General features: G+C 35.8%; 1 protein-coding gene across 38 annotated transcripts in view; it reads right to left on the reverse strand.

Annotated features, from left to right (window-relative positions):
* The window catches only part of USP54 (ubiquitin specific peptidase 54), a 160,241-nt gene that overhangs the window by 76,059 nt on the left and 70,783 nt on the right, over positions 1–13,399 (reverse strand). For 16 of the 38 annotated variants that reach the window (XM_057505978.1, XM_057505975.1, XM_057506006.1 and 13 more), the window contains exons 3-5: positions 8,440–8,493; positions 2,643–2,725; positions 1,515–1,693 (exon numbers count right to left, since the gene is read on the reverse strand). The exons of 5 other annotated variants lie outside the window; for them this stretch is intronic. The gene's annotated coding sequence lies outside the window, so the exon portion shown is untranslated. Of the gene's footprint in view, positions 1–1,514; positions 1,694–2,642; positions 2,726–5,565; positions 8,383–8,439; positions 8,494–13,399 lie in introns of those variants that run through there. 17 more of the 38 variants (XM_057505992.1, XM_057505982.1, XM_057505988.1 and 14 more) reach the window with 7 other exon arrangements.

A 13,399-nucleotide genomic window follows, 5' to 3' on the forward strand; every position in this document is an offset into this window, starting at 1 on the left:
CTGGTTCTGATCACTGTACTATGGTTATTTAAGATAACATTAGAGGAAGCTGAGTGAGGGTTATATGAAAACTCTGTACTATTTTTACAACTTTTCTCTAAGTTCAAAATTGTTACAAAATGAAAAACTTAAATTATGCAAACTGAAGGAGGGAACCTTGGGCTCAAAGGGAATACAGTCATTTGGGGGGTTAATACCTACATGTATAAAGGTAAGTGGACTAAAACAGATTCATGACATTGACATAGTTTGCGATCCTGGTAAACTAGAGTGCAATGAAGACATGATGGGAAATCTCTGGGCTTACTGTGTTTAACATCACAGTATAGCAGTTAATGCGTTAAGCTTTATTAGTTCAAGAACCTGTTTATCAGATGATTTACCCAGAATGACTATTAGAAAAGTTTTTCAATCTATAAAATCAAGGGGAAGTAAATGTTAAAAAACAGGGGTTTTATTAGGGTGATGGAATTAGGGATTTTTTTCCTCTTTTCTCTATTTTCCAAATAATCTATAATTCATAGATAAATTACCTATAATTTATAATTTCCTTACTCAAAGTAAAACTAAAATTGAGATTTAAACTCATTTTCCCTAAAAATAGAGTGAAAGAACTTTGGACTAGAGGTAACCAATCACTGAAACACCTAATGTCCTAGCAATATGAAAGCTGTTTAATAATTGGTAACTATTTTTTATTTGGAGACAGAAGGCCAGATTTGAATTGCTATTTCCTTTCATTCTATTTTCATTGCTGCTGCTTCTCACCACCTCTGTCTGGACAAATCACTGCACCACATCACTGACTTATTGCCAGGCCTCCAATCCTACATGTCACTACTGAGAGGACTGCTAAAATACCATGTTATCCCCCTTTTCAAAAATCTTTAATGGCTCCCAGAGGGGGCCATTCTTTTGAACAGAGAAAAATGGTATTTCTCTAATTCAAAAGGGGGCTCGGAGGGGTAGTGGAATAAATGGATGGATTTTTCACAGTTTCTCTCCCATAATTGTTTCTTATCCACTGATAAGAAGGCAAAAACATGAACAAATAAACCAAAGCCCTCAATTGGACCTACTTTGACAGATTTTTTTCCTTACTGACTTACATTCGTGATTATGATTTTTATGTTGCATAGTTTTTATATTCACGTATTCTGCCAGTAAAATTAATTAGTAATTTATAAGACTGAATTAAATAAGGCAGCTGAAGAAAGTTTGAGAATCATTAGACCTTGTTATTATTTCCAGTTACATCTTCTACCCACTCATTCATTGATCAGACATTTATTTCACTTGAGCACCTACTATGTGCCCCTCACTTGTCCTCTACCTCAGGTAAACTGGACTCTTTTCTGTATAATGAATATTCTCTGTACTCTACTTCCTCATTGCCTTGGCTCTAACACTGCTTCACCTGGAGTGCCTTTCCTCTCCATTTCTTGTTAAAATCATAACTAGCCTACAAGGAACAGTTGCATCAAAAGCCTTCCCAGATTCCCTTTTTCTCTCACTTTTTCATTCTCCTTTCTTACTCCATTCTACTCTTCTTTCACTGCATGTGGGGCTTAGATTTCAGCATTCCCATCTGCCCTTATATTAATAGTTATTTGTGCACATGGATTACATTCTGTGTTCCTTAAGGGCATGTTTTCATTCCATACAGAGGTTAAATATAATATGCATTGAATCACTGAAAGTTTAGTGGAAAGATAAAACTTTTTATTTGAAGGGATAAGTACCTAGAATAACCAATTCCACCAACCTGATAAATTCTGACTCTCCTTAAAGAAAAGAGCCCCCAAAATGTCCATAGCTAGCCTGAGATACTCAGATTTTTTCTAATGGAGACTGTATCGATTTAAACAACATTTGCTTCTGATTCAAGCTTGAAAATAGAGATAAACATCTACAATCTTAACAAAGTCTAAGCTATTTGTTGATTCATGGGCTGTTTATCACAAACTCCCAAATGAATATAGTTACTCAACTCAAACAATTTCCTGAGGGCTGGACTTTGGCAGTTTCAAATTATTACATCACATACAACAAGAAGAACTGTAAGCTGATAAAGGACAGAAAGCCTTATTTTTCCTTTTGTAAAAACACAGAGCACTGTCATTTACAACAAATTTCTCCAAAACCAGTAGGGGAGAAAAAGACAAGACGTGTTTTACTTTGTTATAACTACAAACTTTAAGTACTAAGAAATGACAGTTGCAGCCTACTTAGCCCCTCTTAAAATAAAAAGATCCAAAGCTGTATAGATAATTTATTGACCTCTGAGGGAGGCAGCATAATGGTAGAAAGAACATAGTGGTTAAAATCCAAGGGGTACCATTCCCAGAGAACACAACACAATGTGAATTATACAACATAGGAACCCTGAGTCAGTAAAGCAGAGGTCTAAACTCCACCACCTAACAACTACCAACTGTATCATCTTAACCAAGTTATTCAATCACATATTAAAGTCTCAGGTACATCACCAGTAAAATGGGATTAATAAACAACATCTATCTCATAGGACTGTTATGAGGATTAAATGAAATAATGTGTGTGTGAATGTATGCATATATATTATATATATATATATATACACACACATATATATATACACATACATATGATTGGTTTGGTACCTTTCTTTAGTGAGATGTAAGTGTTTTGATGATGACGATGAATCTATATTCCAATCCTGCTCCACTTTCAGATCATTTACTACCTGTAACAAATGTGATTTATTGAGAGTATTCAACAAAATTATATATGCAAAACACTTACAGCCAGGTATAAAACAGGACAAAAATAGTAGCTATGATGATGATTCCTGACCATCCCCTACACCATCCCCATTCATTCTTCCTTTGTTTCCTATACACACAAACACATGCACATATACTTACTATAAAAATTCCATGAGAATAAACTAAAATTGATAGCACAACCCAAAGCCATATCAAAATGAGGAAAAATGTATTCTAAAAATAATGCATCCTCAATATGATTCACCTAGACTATTGTTAATATCTTCCCCTTCTAATCCTATCTATAAAATATTGCCAAAAGCAAATTTTAATAAATCACTATTTAGCTCAGAAAACTTCACTGACAAAATAGTCAAAAATTATTTGCCTTAAATGGTCTTCCATGATCTTAACACATGCCCAATTTAAACTCCTCTACCACTGCTCCCCTTAAAACACAAAAAAAGATTTGTTCTGTGTATATGCTCAGCATTTTGCTCAATTGCTTAAGGAATATTATCTTCTTCCCCCCAACATCTTCTAAGTCTTACTTAATATCAATAATCTTTTCCACTCAACAAATCTATTTGAAGAAGTCATTCTGCAGGCAACTTATAGTAATAAAGACTAATGATAGTCATACCCTATCAGGAAGGAGTAGTCATTTATATTAATTCATTTTCCAAAAATTGTCTAAATACCACTCCCCATCAATTGGGACTCAATCCTTCCCTCCCAGGAACATCATTAATCATTATTAACCAGTACATTAGTACTTTATTAGAATACTTTGTATTGAGTTACATTACCTTACACTCAGCAGATGCTCAATACTTGTTAGATATAAGATTAAACGAAGAACTAAGTTGTGTGAAACACATTTTTCAGTTTAGAGATAACTCAGTTATAAGCATGAAAGTCATTATGTCTCTTTCCTGAATCTACCACCTAAAATATATCATACCTAAATCATACCTTCTGTTTCCAAAATTTCTAAGGAAAAAAGATACTCAATTTTATGGCTAGTAGGACACTAATAGCACCAAACTAGTAACAGGAGGGGTTAAAGGAAAGAGAATCAATAGCAATTACACTAGGCCCCAGAGTAGCAAAATGATAACTATGAACTCCATAAAGTTGCCTTATATTATCCTCTGGTTCAATAATAAAGCTAGAGACTTTTTTTCTAATTTTTTAATCCACTAACATTTTTTAATTTAAACGCTTGATTGCAACTATGAATCATAACACACCACTACCCAAGTCATTTCAGCACAAACATTAATGAAAGCATGATGGCTTTATCAACAAGAGGAAAATAGGAAGGGAAGCCACTGACTCCACTGTTTTGACTCATTTCTGCTGGGAGAACACTGGTACTGAATGACACAAGCAACTCCAGTGTGAGAGCCTAAACACATGACTGGGAAGGTCACAGAAAATACCAAGGAAAGAAGGACATCTATAAAGAACCCCTTTTCTGTGAATGCAGGAGGTAGAGGGATGGGCAGTGAGTCACTGAATCTACTCTAAAAGCCTTCACAACACTCAAACAAAAACATGCTACCAGACTCCAGGTGTTGAGCCATTTCAAATCCTAGCTCAACCACTTACAACAGAGAACTTCTACACGTAACTTGGTTGTAAAATTTGCCAAAAGCAAATCCTAATCAATATTTAGACATGGGATGTCTTAATTCTCACAATCTACCAAGTAGGGATTATTTTCCTCATTTAAGTAGAGATTTATTTCCTCCTTATTTTTCTAAAAGAAAAACTCTTGTCTTTTCTACCTATGCATGACCGCTACCCAGAAGGATAATACTACCTACCTGGCAGGGTAGTACTGGGAATTAGAAGTAAATGTAAAGCATTTAGCATAGGAACTACCACCTGCCACACAGCAGGAACTCAGGAAATCATTATTATACAAGTGCAACTATCACTTGAATAAGAGACTCAATTGAACAGCTATAAAATCCCACAAACAAGTTTTGCCTCACATTGTCTACCATAAAAATGACTTAATTAGCAGTACTTCTGGAGAACCAAAGGTTAACAATTTATAACTGCTTGAAATACTAGAGTATCATTCATTCAGTGTCAAAACACACACACACACACACACACACACACACACACACAGTTTCTTAGTTAAGGATCAAAACATACAATCCAAGCAAACAGAAACCCTATTATCAAAGTAATATTTTACTTAATTTGAACACCAAATATGAAACATTTTACTTTCAAAAGCATTACAGATATCATACGTCAAGGGTGCAGGTGCTAATGAACAAATCTTAACTTCCAAAAAATAATTCCCAGAACCATCTGTTATCCTGAAATACTCAGCAAACCACTTCCCAGAATTAACAACACATTGCCAAATCTTAGTGAATTTTGCCAAAAACATTCTACTGAGAGTAAAAAAGAATCACTCTGATCCTAGAAGTAAATGCTACTTTCCAGCTTAGCCACAAGATACTTTCATTACAGCTTTCATCAGTATGTTAATACTGAAAATAAGCATAAAGAAATCCCAAATAAGCTGCTATTTGAAGGAAATTTAAAACACTAAATCCATGACACTTGACTCAAGAAAACCCATGAGAATGTTTTTTTAAATGAATAATAAAAATCAAACTTCTAAACCCTTAATAATTGAAACAGAAACAATAGTTAGCATGAAAGAAGTCTCCTCCTAAAAGTTAAGAGGATCCTAAAACCTAGTTTCAAAGTTTAAACTCTTCTGTTAAAAGCAACACTTCTCTACATCCCTCCTTTCACCCAGGCTTACCACAAACACCGTACTTACCGGACAGCACAGTCAATCTCCAGCAAAAGGCTCAGGCAATTTCAGGAGTTGTGGGGCAAATGATACAGGAATGGGGAGGGACAAGGGAAGAGCTAGAGCTGTGGGGAGGGAAGGGTAGGAGGGAGGAGACAACTGCAACTAGCAACAATGAGAAACTGAATCAAAAACCACAAACGCTTCCAGCAGAACAGGATAACAGGGAAAGGGCAATTCTTTTTACCACCTACCAGGAACTCAACACTGACAATTCATGATAAAGCTAAAGAAACAAACCTTCAATTAAAGTCAAACAAAGCAAATTTAAAAAACTAATCAAAAGTAAATTGAAAGTACACATCACAAACTCATAAAGGCTTAAGAAAAACAATTAGAAGGCTGTTTCCTCCTGAGGCATTCTTGATGACAAAGGTCAGCAGTGTAACAATAAGGTTTGTAGGGTGGCAGCTGCTTCCAGAGGGCTAGCCTTAAAAACAGTCTTTCGCACTAGTCAAGTCAAAAAGAACACTGGAAGACATTTTCCTAGTGCTTTAGAGAATAACCAAAAAATCTCATTGTTTGAATTCTTAATTCAAAATCCCAAGGGTGTCTGGCCTTAAATAATTTCAACAGGCAAAACTCCTCCAACTGTCTTAAAACACACTCTTAAAGAAAACTACTGTGTAAACTGAGCTGTTAGATTCACGGTGCTAATGAGTCAATTTTTAAATGCTTGGCATTGCAACGGTTCCCGCCCCAAAGGCAAGGACAGTGAAAGATCACCACCCCTCTCTCAGGGAAGAGGCCAACTTATATCACCAAAAACAGCTGTCAGAGTCCTGCCTACAAACATGTGAAGTCAGCCCAGAACTTATATTTGCAGGCAGGGCACACAAAGGCCCCAGAGGACCAACACACACCCTTCTACAGATCACTCCCAGTTATAAAACAGTTTTATTGAAAGGAGTTGTTTTATAAGTATACTGATGAAGAAACTCATCACCAGAATCCTCGCCAAATATGAAAGTCTGTTGTGTTTCTATTGGTTGTGAGAAAATATATGAATTGATTTTTTAAAATATTTAATTAAGATTTCTTGGTAAAATTACATAGATACAAGGTCCAAAATTAATTACGCTCTTATATTTTAACAATATACTAAACTACAATAATCCTTTAACAAGAGAAGTGTCCAAATTGAAAAAAAAAAAAAAAAGATACTATTGCTTTTCTTTTGCTAATCATAAGCATTCTAACCCAGGTCTCCTCCTGCTGGATCCGGGTGGGGATGTTAGTGCCATTTCAAAGTATGAAACACAGGATTTCTACTGATCAATACTAAATGCAAAGAAAGAATGTACAATTATCAAGGTCAGGTTCTTCCATCAAGTCATTAAAAGATGATTATATATTCACTGTGGAAATAATCAAATAAAACTAGAGTAGTGGGGCAGTTACAGAGCTTCAACCTTGGTTACTAGATAACGTGACTTTTTAGATCTCAGCCAGGCAAGGGAGGTGATCCACAGGGAAATCTCACCCTAATAGATCGCAATCTCTTTTGAAGCCCCTCAGAAAATACTTCACATAAACTCTCCTACATACTTACATTCACCTTGTATAAGTTATTTTTGGACATTTCTTATTTACTTTACAAGTCTGCACAGAAGATTCTCTCTGAGAGAGAGAGAAAATCCTGCATCAACCACTGGGCCTCCCCATCCAAAATAAATCGAGTAACTACAGGTTTGTGCTAGGTGAGTACCCAATTGCCTGAGAGTTTTGTGGACATGATTGCTAGGTAAAGAGGGAGAGTAAAATATATGGTTTCAGATGTCATGTTCAAATGTCCAGGGATCCTAAAGTTGGATGACTAGTTGAGTACTTAGTAAAGCTGCTTCAACAGAAAATTGTCAGATTTTTCAAGTACTTCGCAGGGAATGATACACCAAAATAACTCACCTTAACTTCTGAAAAAATGTAAGTATTGATAACAGGGAGAGACTGCCTCTAAGACTTGAATAAAACAGTCAAGAGAAGGGGTGGGGTGGTGGTAATGGAAGAACACAGCCTGAAAAATCCTGCTTGGTCATATCCCAAACCTTTCATTATTGGTCTCCACTAGCAAGCAGAGTAGCATACAGCAGAATGTTAATTTATGAAAGAACATCTTTCATCTTTTAAAGCAGTAAAAGAGAAACAGAATTTCTCTAAGTAAAACCAAGGTAACTTCCTCCTGGAGTAATCCCAAAGCAAAACTATTTTAATTGGTTTTTATTTCTGAGATGCTAATATAATGCTGATGTTGGCAGTAAAGGCAGGAGCTGAAAGGCTCAAGAGTAGGAGCCAAATTGGAAAATAAAAGCCTCTTGATTCTAGCATTCTGGAGGGCAATGAGGAAATATGGGGACTTTAAAATAAACTATGGAGGATTGATGTGGGGAGGAAGAGGGTAAACTGCTTTATATCAAGCAGAAGTCCATAGAACAGTAAGTAGCATTTAATCCATGGGCTGTATACACAGGGAAAAAACAAAAGCTTAATTCAGAGATGTTAAACTGAAGTTTTGGAAAATGAAACTAAGATATGAATTTGATCTTAGTTAACAAAGAGTCCAAGGGAAAATGTTTTAGCTTTGACTCCAGATTGTAAGGAAGAATATACTGGAAAGCCAACAGAAAACAATAAAAGCTATACAGCTAATTTGTATGTCGTTTTTATTCAGAAATTTATTCACAGTGTTGGTAAACTGTGTGTATACCTTAAATATTGGTTGTTTTACTCAAGTACACATTTCTGAGAAGAAGTATATTGCAGAAAAGGAAACAGGGAAAAAAAAAAAAAACACTGTGATCCTAAGGACACATTTTGAAGAAACTATGGTTATTAACCACATACTTAAGCAGCAAAACCATCCAAGAAACTTCTGTGTATTTCTCACACAAATGGACTCTGAAAAAAGAGGAAAGGCAGTCAGCAGCCACTTATTTGGGTTTCTAATGTTATAATTTCATTATTATTTCAATTCAAATTCAATTATATCTCATATCCTAAAAATTATTTGAAATAGCATTATGTCATTATCAACATTAGCCAGCATATGTCTAGAAAAAGGGTTTAAAATTTCTTAAATGGACTGAAAGCTCCTAGAGATCAGTAAGAATGTGAAATCTCAAGTGCACTGCAGGATCACTTAATGCTAGTCTCACAGAAAGTAGTCAAAATATGAATCAGTCGTTCTCTTTTAAACTTTAAGCCTTCAAGTTTAAGGCATAATCAAGGAGAGAGGGAGGAAGGAAATAAATGATGGTGGGGGAAAAGCTGACCAAACAGTTGAGGGCCAGTAAAAATTATAGTGCTAGCCTGTTCCTATTCTATAGACTCCAGACTAGGTAAGTTCAGACAGACCCTGTCCTGGGGATCTCATGGGACCACACATAGTCAGAACTTACTACTTCCTGTAAAGAGAGGAAGCCATTGCAGCCCAGTTTATGTTGCTGCTTCTGTATTAACACTTTCCCTGAAATTATCTCAGACCATGCCTGACCCCCTCATTTTCTTTTTTTTTTTCAGATCCTTTTCTTTTATTAACTAAAATACAAACAAGCCAAAAGAACATTAAAAGACCCATTTTCCCTCCATGACTACTACTACAACTACTATCAGCATGCTGGTAGCTTTCTCTCTTTTTTTTTTCATTAAGGTATGATTGACTTACAATCTTACGAAGGTTTCACATGAGCAACATTGTGGTTTCAACATCACCCATATTATCAAGTGCCCCCCAACCCAACCCCATTGCAATCACTGTCCACCAGTATAATAAGATGCTATAGTCATTACTTCTCTTCTCTGTGCTATACTGCCTTCACTGTGAAACCCCTACATTATGTATGTTAATCATAATGCCCTTTCATTTTCTTCTCACTTCTCCCCTACCCGCACTCCCCAACTCCTTCCCTCTTGTAGCCGCTAGTCCCTTCTTAAGAGTCTGTGAGTCTGCTGCTGTTTTGTTCCTTCAGTTTTGCTTCATTGCTATACCCTACAAAAGTGAAATAATTTGGTACTTATCATTTTCTGCCTAGCTTATTTCATTGAGCATAATACCCTCTAGCTCCATCCATGTTGTTGCAAATGGTAGGATTTGTTTTCTTCTTATGGCTGAATAATATTCCATTGTGTATATATGCCGCCTCTTCTTTACTGATTCATCTACTGTGATGGACACTTAATGCTTCCATATCTTGACTACTGTAAATAGTGCTGTGATAAACATAGAGGTGCATATGTCTTTTTGAATCAGGGAAGTTGTTTTCTTTGGGAAAAATCCTAGGAGTAGAATTCCTGGGTCAAATGGTATTTCTATTTTTAGTTTTTTTGAGGAACCTCCATATTGCTTTCCACAACGATTGAACTAATTTACATTCCCACCAACAGTGTAGGAGGGTTGCCCCTTCTCCGCATCCTTGCCAGCATTTGTTGTTTCTTGTCTTTTGGATGTGGGCCATCCTACTGGTGTGAGGTGATATCTCATTGTGGTTGTAATTTGCATTTTCCTGATAATTACCAATGTGGAGCATCTTTTCATGTGCCTGTTAGCCATCTGAATTTGTTTGGAGAAGTGTCTGTTCAGATCCTTTGCCCATTTTTTAATCAGGTTATTTGTTTTTTGGGTGTTGAGTGTGAATTCTTTATATATTTTGGATGTTAATCCCTTATTGGATATGTCATTTGTGAATATATTCTCCCATATTGTAGGATGCCTTTTTGTTCTACTGATGGTGCCTTTGCTGTACAGAAGCTTTTTAGTATGTAGTCCCATTTGTTCATTTTTGCTTTTGTTTCTCTTGCCCAAGTAGATGTGTTCAGGAAAAAGTTGTTCTTGTTTATATTCAAGAGATTTTTGCCTATGTTTTCTTCTAAGAGTTTTATGGTTTCATGACTTACATTCAGATATTTTAGATCCATTTGGAGTTTACTTTTGTGTATGGAGTTAAGACAATAATCCAGTTTCATTTTCTCACATGTAGCTGTCCAGTTTTGCCAAAACCAGTTGTTGAAGAGGCTGTTATTTCCCCATTGTATATCCATGGCTCCTTTATCATATATTAATTGGCTATATATGTATGGGTTTATCTGGGCTCTTTATTCCGTTCCACTGATCTATGATGACCACCTCATTTTCATCTGCTCTATTCTTTTGGCTGTTATCCTAAACCTCTTCAAACATTTAGACCCCCAAATCCACTTCGAGCTCTTTCTTTTAGTGCTCTTACGCTAAATTTCTGAAGATTTGGGGCAGGTATATAAGAAGAACAAGGGACTAGTGTTGACAGTGCCAAAATTGCCAGAAGGCCAGACTAAAATCAGGAATAAACTGAAGAACAATTTTCTACCAGTTCTGTTAACACCTCACTTTATCACTGAAATAACTGTGTGTTAAAACAGAAGATTCTAAAGGCAATAACTCTCTCCTCAGAAGGATTTACAAAAACCAAATTGAGTCTACAGTTGTGGTAAGATGTCAGCGAGTAATTTATATTTTTGGCAATGCTGTTTCCTAAATCATTTTTAGTCTTCTCTAACTTAGTGAAAGCCTCTGAGATTTCTATGACACTTCAGCAAACTACAACCATTTTGGGTAGAGTTACTAATAATGTATTAAGATACACTTCCTATCTTACTACACTGATGGATAGTGATTGCAATGGGGTGTGTGAGGGGGACTTGATAATATGGGTGAATGTTGAAACCACAATGCTGCTCATGTGAAACCTTCATAAGATTGTATATCAATGATACATTAATTTAAAAAAAAAGATACACTTGCTAAATTTACACAATTGTGCCAGGACAGTACAGTGGGGAAAAAATAATCTCTTTAACAAATGATACTGAGGCAACTGGATACTCATACTCAAGAGAATGAGTGTGGACTCCTATCTCACACCATATGCAAATATTAACTCAAAATGGATCAAATATCTAAATGAATGAAGTAACACTATAAAAGTTCTAACAGAAAATATAAGCTTATATCTTCATGACCTTGGGCTAGGCAAAGTCTTCTTAGGTATGACACAAGCAGCACAAGGAAAAATAGATAAATTTGACTTCATCAGAATTAAAAATTTTATGGTTCAATAAGTACATCAAGAAAATAAGATGATAACCCAAAGAATGAGAGAAAATATTTGCAAATCATGTATCTGATAAAGACTTGTATCTAGATTATATAAAGAACTCTCACGACTGAATAATAAAAACAGCCCAATTTTTAAAATGGGTATTTTTTTAAAACCCCAATTAAAAAAGGACCTGAATATATTATGATTAGCACACATAACATAGGGGGGTCATGTAAAACCACAATGAGATTGCACCTCACACCAGTTAGGATGGCGAACATAGAAAAGACTAGGGAACAACAAGTGCTAGCGAGGATTCAGAGAAAGTGGAATCCTCCTACACTGCTGGTGGGAATGTAAACTAGTTCAACCATTGTGGAAAGCAGTATGGAGGTTCCTCAAAAAACTAAAAATAGAAATACCATTTGACCTGGGAATTCCACTCCTAGGAATTTACTCAAAGAAAACAACTTCTGAGATTCAAAAAGATATATGCACCCCTATGTTTATTGCAGCACTATTTACAATAGCCAAGATATGGAAGCCACCTAAGTGTCCATCAGTAGATGAATGGATAAAGAAGATGTGGTACATATACACAATGGAATAGTATTCATCCATAAGAAAGAAACAAATCCTGCCATTTGCAACAACATGGATGGAACTAGAGGATATTTATGCTCACTGAAATAAGCCAGGCCAAGGAAAACACCAAATGATTTACCTCATTTGTGGAGTATAACAATGAAGCAAAACTGAAGGAACAAAATAGGAGCAGACTCACAGACTACAAGAAGGGACTAGTGGTTACCAAAGGGGAGGGGTTGGGGAGGACGGGTGGGGAGGGAGGGAGAAGGGGATTGTGGGGTATCATGATTGGTGCACATGGTGTGTGTGGGGTCACGGGGAAGACTGTAGTTCAGAGAAGACAAATCCTTATTTGTCTGTGGCATCTTACTACACTGATGGACAGTGACTGCAATGGGGTATGGGTGAGGACTCGATAATAAGGGTGAATGTAATAACCACATTGTTTTTCTTGTGAAACCTTCATAGGAGTGTATATCAATGATACCTTAATAAAAAAAAAAAAGGACCTGAATAGACATTTCTCCAAAAATATATGAGTGGATAATAAGCACATGAAAAGCTGCTCAATAATAGAGTATGAAAAGACATAGGAATGACTTAATAGTGGAGAAACCTGACAACCAGTGCCTTAGGACATGATCATGGTCAATATCAACAATGATAAATCATGTTGGTATATGTATCCTTGTTATCATGTGATGAGAATGGCACTGTTACTCTGATCTTCCACTCAAAAATCCATACCCCAACCTAATCATGGGAAAAGTCTCAAATTCCAATTAAGGGGCATCCTACAAAATATTTGACCATTACTCCTCAAAACTATCAAGATCATCAAAAACAATCAAAGTGTGTGAATCTGTTATAGTCAAGAGGAGCCTAAGGAGACATGACAAGTAATATAATGTGGAATTTAAGGTGGACATTAGACAGAAAAAAGACATTAGGTAAAAACTGAATAAATCTGAATAAACTATGGACTTTAGTCAGTAATAATGTATTAATATTGGTTCATTAATTACAACAAATGTAACATACTAATATAAGATATTAATAAAAGGGGAAACTGTAGTGTGGGGGACCCATATGGAACTCTCCCTACTATATCTTAACTTTTCTATAAATCTGTAATTGTTCTA

The sequence above is a fragment of the Manis pentadactyla genome, chromosome 8 (assembly GCF_030020395.1).
Source record: "Manis pentadactyla isolate mManPen7 chromosome 8, mManPen7.hap1, whole genome shotgun sequence".
Taxonomy (NCBI): Eukaryota; Metazoa; Chordata; class Mammalia; order Pholidota; family Manidae; genus Manis; species Manis pentadactyla.